The following is a 13,885-nucleotide window of genomic DNA, read 5'->3' on the forward strand; positions in this document are numbered from 1 at the left end:
TGTTGAATTTTATATATTTTGTCATATTTCTTTGGTTTTTATTTTTTTAATGCTATTTCAAATGTGTTTTTATTTATATGTACCACTAATGAGAAAATGACAATATCTTTTTTGTCCTTCTGTGCCAAGACAAGGCTAAAGTCTCTTACTGGTTTTAATAATTTAGCTCTATATAATTTTAGGTTTTTAGAGTGTGTTATCATGTATACTGTGAATGAGTTTTCATTTTTCATTCTTGAACGTTTCCTTTCTTTCCCCCTTCCTCTCTCCCTTTTTTTCTCTTAAATTTTATTTGTTTTTAATTGTAATTTGCCTTTATTAATAGGGACCTTCGGTATGAGGAGAATATAAGAGGTGATAGTGTACATGTTATTTCATTCCTAGGCTTGGGGGAAAGCTTTTAATAATGTAGCATTAATACAAGGTTTGCTATAGATATGATTTTATAAATACCCTCTATCATGTAAGCGAGTTTTCTTCTAATTATAGCTCGCTACAATATTTTAATTATGGTGTTTATTTCAGGGCTTCTTTTTCTGCCATTGAGAGCATCACATGAGTTTTCATCATTGTTAATGTAGAGAATTGTTTTAATTTAGAGTACAGAAACAACCTTGCTTTTGGAATAAATATAACTGTTTTAATATAATATTCTTTTTATATACATTTGATTTGTCATATTTTTCCAGGCTTTGCATTGTTATGAAAGATACTGGTTTGTAAATCTCCATTTTTATAATGAAGTGATTATTTGATAGCAAAATTTCACTGGCCTTAAGTTATTTGGGAACTTTTTAAAATTATTTCTCTGAACTAGTTTATATAGGTGGTTGTTATTTTTCTCAAAATGTTTGAAAGAAATTCCTCTGAAGTTGTCCAATTCTTACAATTTTTGACATTATTGGAAGACTAAGTTTCAATTTTGTTGAACTGAAATAGAAGTACTTAGATTTTCTAATTTTTCTTGTTTCGAAAAAGATTTTTCTTGAATGTTTTTCTGAATATAAATAATGTATTTGCAGTTTTATTATAAAAGATAAAGGGTTTTATAGTACCCTATCTTTTATAATAACATCTTTAAAAGATATCTCTCTATACCTGATACTAGTAATTTGTATTTTCTCTCCTATATCTAACTTCTTAAATGTTCATTTTTTGGTGTATGGAAAGCAATTAACTTTTGTATCTTTATCTTATGTCCTATAACCTTTAGTGTTTAGTGTTAATTCTCATTAACTCCAGAAATTTTTGTCAATTCTTTCAGATTTTCTACATAGACAATCATGCCATCCATGAACAAAGACAATTTTACTTTTCAGTCTGTAAATCTTAATTTCTTTTCTTATTGCACTAGCTAGGAGTGCACAGACATCTTTTTATTCCCTCATCTCAGGGGGAAGGCATCCAGTTTCCCACCTTTAAGTCTGATGCTAGTTTTTCTGTAAGTATGCTTTATCAAATTAAGGACGTCCTCTATTTCCAGTTTTGGTGGGTTTTTTTTTTCCCCCCCATAAATGGGTATTCAATTTTGGCAAATACTTTTTCTGCAACAATATAATCCTATGGTTTTTAAGTCTGTTAATATAATGGGTTATACTGATTGAATTTTTAATCTTGAATCAGGCTTGCATACCTAAAATAAATCCTATTTTGTCATAGCATATCATTATTTTTACACATTGTTGGATTCAATTTTCTAATATTTTTGAGGTTTTTTTATCTATGTTCATGAGAGATTTTCTGTCATTTTTTTCTTGTAAAGTCTTCATCTGATTTTGATATTAGGGTAATGCTGCCTTTTCTTGAAAAGATTCCTGGAGAATTGGAATAATGTCTTCCTTAAATGTTAATTAGAACCACCAATGAAACAGTCTAGGACTAGTGTTATCTTTTTTAAAGGTTATTAACCAATTTAATAGAAATAAAACTATTTGTGTTTTCTTATGTAGGTTTTTGTAGTTTATATTTTTAAAAATATTTCATTAAGTTATTAAGTTGGGCACAGAATTTTCCATAATGTTTGTTATTCTTTTATTGTTCATGAGCTCACTAGCAATGCTTTCCCTTTTTTTTTTTTTTTTTGTAATACTGATAATTTGCATCTTCTTTTTCTCTTGGTTAACCTGGCTCGAGTTTTATCATCATTAATCTTTTCAAATAATCAGATCCGGGGGTTGGTTTTATCTAATGTCTTACCTTTATATTTCAGTAGTTTCTATTTTGTATTTTTCTTACGCTTGCATAGGCTAACTTTCTCTAGTTTTCTAAGGTGGAAGCTTATTGATTTTAAATCATTTTTCTTTTCTGATACATGCATTTTAAGCTATAAGTTTTCCTCTAAACATTGCTTTCACTGCATCCCATAAATTTTGATAAGTTGTATTTTTATATTTTAACAGCCACACCTACAACATACAGAAGCTCCCAGGCTAGGGGCTGAATTGAAACTGCAGCTGCCAGCCTACACCACAACCACAGCAGATGTGAGCTACATTTGCAACCTACACTAAATATAGCTTGCAGCAATGCCAGATCCTTAACCCAATGAGTGAGGCCAGGGGTTGAACCCACATACTCAGACAGTATTGGGTTCTTAACCCGGTGAGCAACAGTGAGAACTCCAAGTCATATTTTTATTTTCACTTAGTTCAAAATATTTTAAAAATATTATTTGGGCCACACCCATGGCATGTGGACCTCCTCAGGCCAGGGTCCAAACCTATGCCACATTGATCTGCTGCAGTAACAATGCCAAGTATTTAGCTCACTGTTCCACAAGGGAACTCCCAAAATACTTTTTAATTCTTCTAGAGACTTCCTCACTGAGCCATGTTATTCAGAAATATGTTTATTTAACTTCCAAATATTTCAGGATTCTCTTCTTGCTGATTTGTAATTTAATCCTGTTGTTATCTGAAAATATACTTTTATTCCTTTATTAAGATGATTTCATGGCCTGGAATGTGGTTTATCTTACTGCTATTCCACGTGGGCTTGACAAAAATATGCATTTTGCTCTTGTTGGAGTTTACTATGAATGTGAATTAAATCCAGTTGACTGACAGTGCTGTTTAGATCAACAGTGCTCTTATTCGTTTTTCTGTCAGTGGTATCTATCTGAAAGGGGAGTTTGGGAGTCTCTGATTATAATAGTGGATTTGTCCACTCTCTTCAGTTCTGTTTCCCTCATGTATTTTGATGTTTTGTTAAGTATATAGTAAAAATTACTCTCTTCTTTGAGATTGATCCTTTTATCATTATATAGTGCTCTTCATTCTTTTTTTTTTATTCTGAGATTTGTTTTCTCTGAAATAGAGATATTCCAGCTTTCTCTTGAGTAGTATTAGGATGATATATCATTCTTCATTCCTTTAGTTTTAATGTACATGATAGTTTTAATGTACATGAAAGCTTAGGGCATGTTTCTTATAAAGACCTGTAGATGAGTCTTGATAATTTTTTATGTATTCCAAAAATCTGTCTTTTAACTAGTACTCTTTGACCATTCACATTTAATGTAATACTGATGTAGCTGGTTAAATATTTTCCATGATTGTAATCATTTTCTGTTACTTCATTCTCTCCTTTTCTAGTTTTAATTGAGTATTTCATGTTTTTTCCTCAATTAGCATGTTTATGCTCTTTTAGTAGTTTTTGTTTTGTTGCCATAGAGTTTGCAATCAATTGCCTTTTTAAAAATTTTATTGGAATATAGTTGACTTACAAAGTTTTGTTTCAGGTATATAGCAAAATAAATCAGTTACACACACATGTATATAATATATATCCATTCCTTTTCAGATTATTTTTCCATATAGGTTATTACACAGAATTGAATAGATTTCCCTGTGCTATATAGTATGTCCTTGTTACTTTTTGTTTTTTCTTATTACGGTTGCATCTGCATCATATTGAAGTTCTCAGGCCAGGGGTCAAATCAGAGCTGCCACTGTGGCCTACCCACAGCCAGAGCAACACTGGATCTGAGCTGCATCTGTGACCTACACTCAGCTTGTGGCAACAGCAGATCCTTAACCCACTGAGCAAGGCCAGGGATTGAACCTGCATCCTCAGAGAGACAACATCAAGTCCTTAACCCACGGAGGCACAATGGGAACTCCCACCTATTTTATATGCACTAGTGTATATATATTAATCCCAACTTTCTAATTTATCCCTCCCCACCCTACATTTCCTCTTTGGTAATCTAAGTTTGGTTTCAAAATCTTTTGAGTCTGTTTCAGTTTTGTAAGTTCTCCTGTATCATTTTTTTGTATTAAATTCTACATAATGATGTCATATATTTGTATTTCTCTTACTTCACTTAGTATGTTCATTTCTAGGTCCATCCATGCTGTTATAAATCACATTTCATCCTTTTTTATGACTGAGTAATTTCAGTATATATATGTACCACATCTCCTTTAACCGTTCCTCTGTCAATGGACATTTAGGCTGCTTCCATGTCTTGGCTAGTGTAAATAGTGTCCCAATGAACATTGGAATGCATGTATTTTTCTGAACTACAGTTTTTTTCTGGCTATGTGCCTAGGAGTAGCATTGCTGGTAAACATGGTAGTCCTGTATTTAGTTTTATTTCTCTGTATTTTTCTCCATAATGGTTGCACCAGCTTATATTCCCACCAACAGTGTAGGAGGGTTCCCTTTTCTCCTCACCCTCTCCAGCATTTATTGTTTGCAGATTTTTTGATGATGTTAATTCTGACCAGTGTGAGGTGACATATCATTGCAGTTTTAATTTGTATTTCTCTAATAATTAGCAATGTGATCATCTTTTCATGTGCTTTTTGACCATGTGTATGTCTTTGTAGAAATGTCTATTTGGATCTACTCACCATTTTTTCACTGGGGTTGTTTATATTTTTGATATGAGGTGTTTAAATTTTTTGTCTTTTTAGGGCCACACTCACAGAACATGGAAGTTCCCAGGCTAGGGGTCGAATGGGAGTTACAGGTGTCAGCCTACACCACAGTGGGTCTGAGCCACATCTGCGACCTACACGGCAGCTCACGGCAATGCCAGATCCTAAACCCCTTGATCGAGGCCAGGGATTGAACCCACAACCTCATGGTTCGTAGCCGGATTTATTTCCATTGCATCACTACAGGAACTCCAAGATGTTTAATATTTTGGAAATTAATCCTTTGATGGTACCTTCCTTTGCCAAGATTTTTTCCCAGTCCATAGGTTGTCTTTTCATTTTGTTGATGGTTTCCTTTGCAGTGAAAAGCTTTTAAATTTACCTAGGTCAATTTGTTTATTTTTGCTTTTATTTTTATCACTCTTGGAGGTGGATCCATAAGATACTGCTGTGATTTATCTCAGTGTTCTGCTTACGTTTTCCTCTAAGAGTTTTATAGTATCTGGCCTTCCATTTAGGTCTTTAATCCCTTTCAAGTTTATTTTTGTATATGGTGTTAAGGAGTGTTCTAATTTCCTTCTTTTGTGTAGCTGTCTAGCTTTCCCAGCACCACTTATTGAGGAGACTCTCTTCTCCATTGTATATTCTTACTTCCTTTGCTACAGATTAATTGATCATATGTGCATGAATTTATTTCTAGACTATCTTGTTCCACTGATCTATTTCTGTTTCTGTGTCACTACCACACTATTTTTATGACTGTAGCTTTGTAGTATAGTCTGAGTTGGGAAGTCAGATTCCTCCAGCTCCATTTTTATTTCTCAAGATTGTTTCAGCTATTCAGGGTCTTTTGTGTTTCCAAGAAAATTAAGTTTTTTTTTTGTTCAAGTTCCGTGAAAAATGCCATATGTAATTTAATAGGGATTGCACTGAATCTAGTAGACTGCCTTCAGTAGTATAGCCATTTTGATAACTTTGATTCTTCCAGTTCAAGAGCATCTGTTTGTTTCATCTTCAATTTCCTTCATCAGGGTCTTAGAGTTTTCAGAGCATAGTCTTTTGCCTCTTCATGTAGGCTTATTCCTAGGTATTTTATTCTCTTTGATGTGATGGTAAATATGATTGTTTTCTTAATTTCTCTGATCTTTCATTGTTGGTGTATAGGAATGCAAGATTTCTGGGTATTAATTTTGTATTCTGCAACTTTATTGAATTCACTGATGAGTTGTAGTAGTTTTCTGATAGCATCTTTAGAGTTGTGTATGTACAGTATCATGTCATCTATAGACAGTGACAGTTTTACTTTTCAAATTTGGATTCCTTTTTCTGTTTTTCTTCTGATTGCCATAGCTAGGATTATTCAACAAAACTATGTTGAATAAAGTGGTAATAATGGACATCTTTTTCTTGTTCTTGCTATTAGCAGAAATGCTTTCAGCTTTTCACCACTGAGAATGATTTTAGCTGTGAGTTTGTCAGATGTGGCCTTTGTTATGTTGAGGAAGGTTCCCTTGTGCCCACTTTATGGAAATTTTTATCATAAATTGGTATTTTGTTAAAAACAAAGTTTTGTCTGGATCTAGGCCCAAGAGTGGGATTGCTGGATCATATGGTAGTTCTATGTATAGATTTCTAAGATACCTCCATACTGTTCTCCATAGTGGCTATACCAGCTTGCATTCCCACCAACAGTACAGGAGGGTTCCATTTTCTCCACACCCTCTGTGGCATTTCCTATTTGTGGATTTATTAATGATGGGCATTCTGACTCGTGTGAGGTGGTATCTCATGGTAGTTTTGATTTGCATTTCTCTTATAATCAGCGATGTTGAGCATTTTTTCATGTGCTTGTTGGCCATTTGTATATCTTCTTGGAGAAATGACTATTCAGGTCTTTTGCCCATTTTTCCACTGGGTTGTTGGCTTTTTTTGCTGTTGAGTTGTATAAATTGCTTGTATATTTTAGAGATTAACCCCTTGTCAGTAGCATCATTTGAAACTATTTCTCATTCTGCAAGTTATTTATTTTTTTAATTTCCTTTGCTGTGCAAAACCTTGTCAGTTTGATTAGGTCTCATTGGTTAGTTTTGCTTTTATTTCTGTTGCTTTGGGAGACTGACCTGAGAAAATATTCATAAGGCTGATGTCAGAGAATGTTTTGCCTATGTTCTCTTCCAGGAGTTTGATGGTATCTTACATTTAAGTCTTTCAGCCATTTTGAGTTTATTTTCATGCATGATGTGAGGGTATGTTCTAGTTTTATTGATTTGCATGCAGCTGTCCAGGTTTCCCAGCAATTCTTGCTGAATAGACTGTCTTTCTCCCATTTTATGTTCTTGCCTCCTTTGTCAAAGATTAATTAACCACAAAAACATATTGATGATTAAAAATCATATATTCAAACGGCATTATTTCATTTTTTATGGCTGAATGAAATAATGCCCTTTCATTATATGATTTTTCATCTTCAATGAATGAAATAATGCCATTTGCAGCAACATGGATGGAACTAGAGATTCATACTGAGTGAAGTAAGCCAGAAAGAGAAAGCCAAATACAGTATGATATCACATATCTGGAATCTAACATAAGGCACAAATGAACCTTTCCACAGAAAAGAAAATCACGGACTTGGACAATAGACTTGTGGTTGCCCTGGGGGAGGGGAAGGGAGTGGGAGGGATTGGGAGATTGGGGTTAACAGACGCCAACTATTGCTTTTGGAATGGACTAACAATGAGATCCTATAGTTTTCTTTGTGGTGTCTTTGTTTGGTTTTGGCATCAGTGTGATGGGGGTCTCAAAGAATGAGCTTGGGATTGTTTCTTCCTCTGCAATTTTAAGAGTTTCAGAAGGATAAGTGTTAACTCCTCTCTAAATGCTTGATAGAATTTTCCTGTGAAGCCATCTGGGTCTGGACTTAACCTTTTTTAAAAAGTTTTAATATCACATTTTCAATTTCAGTATTTGTGATTGCCCTATTCATATTTCTTTCTGGTTCAGTCTTGGAAGGTTGTACCTTTCTAAGAATTTATCCATTTCTTTTAGGCTGTCCATTTTCTTGGCATATACTTGCTTTAACTGAATTGATTATGATTATTTTCTATTTGTTACATTTTTTTACTTTCCCTATTTGTTTTAATTGAGCATTTTATATGGTTCCATTGTCTCTCAATTAAAATATTTACTAGTAGAGATATGCTATGTTAGTAGTTTTTGTTTTGTTGCCATTCTGCTTGCAATCATTTTCCAGTTGTTTTTAACCAACCTAATTCTACCTTCACACAACACCGTATGGTACAAGTAACTAACAGTATTTCTAATTGCTTCCCTCCATTACTTGTGATATTTTCCTTTCTGTTTATTCATGGGCTATAATTACTCAAAACTCTGTTATTACTTTATTTAACAAAGTTTTGTGTGGATCAGTTAAGACAAAATTATCTTACCTTCATTTCTGCTGACATTTTCATTCTTTTTTTACGTAGAGTTCAGATTCTTGCTCTATATCACTTTCTTTCTCAAGAATGTCTTTTAACAAATCCTCTAGCACATGTCAATTCCTCAGTTTCCCACATGAGGTAAGTACTATTCTTCTGCTGGGGATGAAGTCCTTTCATTTTTGTTTGAGAAAGATGTTATTTCACCTTCATTTTTTTTTAATGGACACATCTATGGCATACAGAAGTTCTTGGGCCAGAGACTGAATCTGAACCACAGCTGCAACCTACACTGCAGCTGCTGCAATACCTGATACTTTAACCCTCTGTGATGGTAATAAACATAATTTTGCTTCAATACACTAAAACAGCATATTTCCCAATTAAAGAATATCCAGGTATAATTTACCTAATGATAAAGAAAAGCATGAAAGACCTTACACAGTAGAAATACTGCTTTTAGTTATACCTACAATTAATGATCCTGTGTGATTAGTGAATAGAAAAAAGAGCCTGGAAATCCAACAAGTTTTCCAAAGAGATCCTTCAGTAATGTGTTATTTTCTTTTGTAAAATTTTCCAATCATTAATGTCAAATTCATAGTTGTAACTTTTTTTTGTTTTACATATTTCTAGACAGGAAGACCATATGATGTCAACCTCCCTGATTGAATCTTTAGTTCTGATCTTCAATAATCCATATTCTCCTCACCTAGGTGTTCCCTGGCTTCAGAGAGCTTCCTTAAGATGTTTCTCTATGGAACTGATGTATTTCTTTTTACAAAACACAAAAATATCTTCTTTAATAATTTAATCTTATCACAATAGTATTTTCTTATACATCTTGCTTAGTGGTTTACTCTAGTGAAGTCCATGCTTGGGTCACTCTTTCAGTGTTCTCTTCCAAAAAAGTAAAAGAGTGGGGAAATCCAGAGCGTATTCCTCCCATTTCTTGTGTGTTAACATTACCCCATATTTTATTTAGCTAAACTTGTTAGAGTTTGGATGTTTGTTTTTAAAATTGAGACTATAATATAAATGTAATAAAGTTATATCTATTTTTTAAGAGTTAAAAATATACGAACTATAAAGAAAAAGTAATACAAGAATATTTTGCCATCTACCTCCCATGCTGCCCTATTCCAGCCTTTGGTATATTTCAGGTCTGAAGGTTTCTCTTTAATTCCAAAACAGAAGATAAAGAGGGAGTTAGAACTTAGCATTCTAATAGTAAAATATTTATTTAAGTATTTTAAATAGATAACATCAAGTTTTCAATATTATACATCACAAGACATAAACCAAACACAATCAACTTAGATATTTGGGTTACTACTGAGAAAGATCACCAATTTTAAATTCTCACACATAGAAGGAAAATATACAGAAGTAAGTGGAGAAGGGAATCATATTATGAAGAAAATTTTAGAACTAGTATTTAGACATAATAGTCAATCTTGCAATGACCAGTCAATTCCTCCTCTCCATGAACCACATATCACACCAAGAGAAACATTTATTTCTCCTTTCCTTGAATCCAGAATGGCTTTTGATCAATAGAGTGTGAAAAGGAGGCATTAGGAGACCATCAGCTTCTGTTTCTCTACTCTTAAAATGTTTACTCTTTTAAAAAAACATTTATTATAGTTGATTTACAATGTTGTCAATTTCCACTGTGTGGCAAATTCACTCTCAAAGTACACTCTTTCAGAAATCAGACACAATGAGAGGTCACATGGAGAAAAACTTACATAGACCTATTTGCTAGCAGTTCTCCGCCAATAGCTAGCAACAGCTGCCAGCCACGTGAGGGAGCAACCTGAGTATTGTAACCTACTCAAGTCCCGAGAGAACTACAGCTATAGTTCAAATCAGGTGGATAAACCATCCAGCTGAGTTCCATCAACTCACAGAATGGTGAAAAAACGTTAAGTCCCTAAGTTGTGAGGTAGGTTGCTATGTGGCAGTAGATAACTAAAAGTTATGTGATGGAAGCAGCTGACCAGCGTATGAAACGGGCAAACTAGGTCCAATCCAGAAGTACACAGAGTAGGCTGAGGAAGGCAAGTAGAATTTAAGATAAATACCTTGCTGATCTATTTATCCTAGTTAAATAAAATATCCTCATCTAGGATACAGTTTTTTTCATTTCAGTTAGGTATTTTAAAGTCAAGGAGTCAAATGCCACAGATATGACCCTAAAAAGAGAGAAAGACAAAAATAAAAAATAAAAATTTTAAAAGATTAAAAAAAATAAAAGTCAAAATTTTGGAAGGCATCTCTTTATAGCACAATTGCATACTTGATGTGCAAAGCAAGGAGAGTTTAGTGACAACTTGATAAAATCTCCCCAAAGGGAGGAACTTCTGCATATCCAGGAGGCTATGATAAGGCTCTTACTGTGTCTGCACCTCTGTTCTCTACTGCTCTCTACTGGTGTAGTTTTTTGCAGGAGAACAAAGTGGCTAGGAGCTTTTGTAATCATGCAGATTTGGGTTGAATCCTGGTAAGTGTGGTAGATGTGTGACTTTGGAGAAGTTACTTAGTCCATCAGAGTCTTTCATGTCCATAAAATAGGTATAACAACATTTACCTGACAGGGCTGTTCTAAGTAAGGATCACACATGAGGTGTTAAGTACTTAGTACAGTGCCTGGTGTAAATACCCCCTTAGCAAAGTGGCATGAAGTTTCCATTATGAGTACTCTGATTTGTAGCTGATTGTCCCAGTTCTGTGCATCTGGATAGGATGTTTTCCCAGAGATCCAAGATTCTGGTAGATGTTCTTAGATACTCTTGCTAAAATAAGTGGAATCTTGGAGCATCTTTTCCAACCTGCCCAGTGATTGCAGCCTTTAAGTGTTAGACCTTATCTCTAGGAATGAGGCCTTAAGTTTCCTTTAGAGACCCAGCCCCGCACTTGATGATCTATTTCTTTGGCCTTCAGAGGCACGAAATAATTTAGAAACAAAGGCTTTGTTTCACCTCATGGAGCCATTTCTCCCCAGCCTTTTTGGTAATTATCTTCTGCCTGTGGTTCTAGGGAAGTAAGCGGATTGGCTCTATTTGCTATGCAAAGTATTCCCCTAAGCATGTATTCTTCACAACATTAAAAAACAGTATTTGATCAGGGATATTTAGGCATATCTACTGGTTCATATTTTTATTCAGCCTCTGAGTCTGAACAGAAATAGTTAATTTTCAGAAAGCTGTTAAAAAAAAAAAAATCAGTGTTTGTTTCCACCCCAATCTTGTCCTCATCATAGCCAAAACTGGATCTTCAAAATCTAGAATGTATCTGAGGTCTGAGGGTCTGCATTCCATTCTCTTCAGGCAGCAGGACAAGGAGGGAGGTCAGAGCTCAGAATACTGACTCCAGATAACAAGGGCGGCAGGAGAAACATGGGAGAAAAGACATGAATTCATTAAATAGTAACAGCCAGAGCAGGCTCTTACCAAGTGAACTGGAAGGAAATTTCTTAGCAGGCCTTAAGAATGTGGAGGAAAGGGAGCAGTTAATCTGAAATACAAAATTGAAAGGCATGGCAGATGCAGGATTCTAGTCTTCCAGATAAGATTCCTTCCAGAATCTAAAAGCAGCAAGACAATTGGCTGCTGGGCTCAGTATGTAAACACAGTGCTGGTTGACACAGTGAAGATGTTTATTAGAAAAGTGAATGCAATGTCAGGGCGGAAGATCAACATTTAACCTGATTTCATTGCAATCTATTGGTCTGCCTTGGAATACGGAATGGAAAATTAGCAAACTAGAAAAAGGAAAATGGAAGGCACTTCTTCATAAGCAAGCTGTCAAATCAGTGTCACATACACACTGGTATTTGTAATAAAAAAATAAGTGGAGTTAGTTGCATTTTTAGTTACTGCCATGCCCTTATATTTTATATTCACATATTTTTATTAGCTTGAGGAATATATTGAAAATTTGATTTGCTTCGATATCCAAGTAACGTCACAGCATGTTGGAGATTCACTAAGTTCAGTTCTGATTTTACAATTAAACCCAAAGGAAGAGAGTTGCCACATGACTTTCTGGAAGTTAGTGAGGTGGAAATATGGTCAGTGAAGTGCAATGACTCGTTTTACAGGTGCAGAAGACCGGGGGAACAATTGTTGCCTGAGCCATGTATCCAGTCTTGTGCTACTACCTGATGAGCCTGTGCTTGATCTAAGAGGCCTTCTCACTATAAAAATCCCTTTGTAATTCTTTGATGAAAATAGCCTGCAAGTGCTATTGAACTAATCCTCGTCATACTGTAAACAAAATAAAGATCCTTTTTCCTGGTATAAAACTCAAAATTTTGATGTAGTTGAATTGAAAGAGCTTTTTGATGCTCCCACATGACTTCTAGCTTCTCTTTTAATTTGATAATTTAGATAATATCTAATGGGATTATTGTAATCTTTTTCTCCAGTGATTATTAAGAGTGATATTTCAGTCTACATTCTCAGTGGAACAGAAAACTAAGGAGTGTTTTGTTTCCATTGTATCATACTTCAGAAAGAGGAACACACAGAAAAAAAAGAGCTGCATTTCCTGAGTGAGAGGATGCCTTCTCATGGCCCTGGGATGGAGAGTGAAGCCTAGGTTTCTGGACAGCGGCCTAGGGATGACGTCACAAAGCCCTTGCAGCAGAGCGGGGCCTGCGGGGCACCCTCCTGTCCCAGGAACCATTAGCACAGCCCCCAGTGCAGCTGTCCATGGAGGGTGACCAATTGAAAAACAAGGAGTCAGCCAATTAATTACATTGTCAGCAATAAATAGAACAATGGGCTGTGGTACCACTCCAGTCCTGTGATGCATGCAGGCAGCCATCTGTACGTCTGTCTTCCCCGTCCACTGGGCACTGGTTGCTGTGGAATTGGTTTAGACAAGTGGCTTGCCTCGTCAGGTAGCAGGCAGGAACTGTCTCTCCGCCTCTGGAAGGCTGTCTTCATTACATTTCACCTCTTACAGAGGAATCAACTTTGAGTGCAAACTGGGGATTCAGCAATAGCCCTGGCCCTAATGATAAAGAAGCAGGCCACTCATTCCACCTTGTGTTTTTTCATTTACTAGCATTTGTTTAAAGACTTGTTTGCCAGGAATACACCAGAGAAGTAAGTATGTGAGAAGAACTTAGTTCGTACATAGCAGAAATTAATGTATATTAATGAAGCATCACTAGGGACTTTTGTCTATTTTGAGACCAATGCACTGGATAGCTGTCCCTTAGAAAAATGCATTTTTATAACCTGTGTGGACAATCAATGCTGCTGAGTTCTTTTTTTGCTTGCTTTTTAGGGCTGCATCTGTGGCATATGAAGCTTACCAGGCTAGGGGTCAAGTCTGAGCTGCAGCTGCCAGCCTATGCCATAGCCACATGGGATCCAAGCTACATCTACAACCTACACTGCAACCCCATGGCAATGCCAGATTTCTCAGGCAACCATTGAGCAATGGCAAGGATCAAATCCACATCCTCATGGATACTAGTTGGGTTCCTATCCACTAAGCCACAACAGCAACCCCCTTCCTTCCTTTTCTTTCAGTTCTTTCAGTTTT

At 35.4% G+C, this 13,885-nt stretch overlaps 1 protein-coding gene across 7 annotated transcripts in view; it reads right to left on the reverse strand.

Annotated features, from left to right (window-relative positions):
• The window catches only part of LOC146401023 (uncharacterized), a 395,912-nt gene that overhangs the window by 239,182 nt on the left and 142,845 nt on the right, over nucleotides 1–13,885 (reverse strand). Inside the window, exon 4 of one of the 7 annotated variants that reach the window (XR_014813279.1) lies at nucleotides 9,546–13,345. The exons of the other annotated variants lie outside the window; for them this stretch is intronic. The gene's annotated coding sequence lies outside the window, so the exon portion shown is untranslated. Of the gene's footprint in view, nucleotides 1–9,545; nucleotides 13,346–13,885 lie in introns of those variants that run through there. 7 annotated transcript variants of the gene reach the window in all.

This window comes from Sus scrofa, chromosome 8 (assembly GCF_054392235.1).
Source record: "Sus scrofa isolate SSC_HxYL_T2T_F1_AM1 chromosome 8, Sscrofa_HxYL_maternal_Yorkshire_Landrace_v2.0, whole genome shotgun sequence".
NCBI classification, from domain to species: Eukaryota; Metazoa; Chordata; class Mammalia; order Artiodactyla; family Suidae; genus Sus; species Sus scrofa.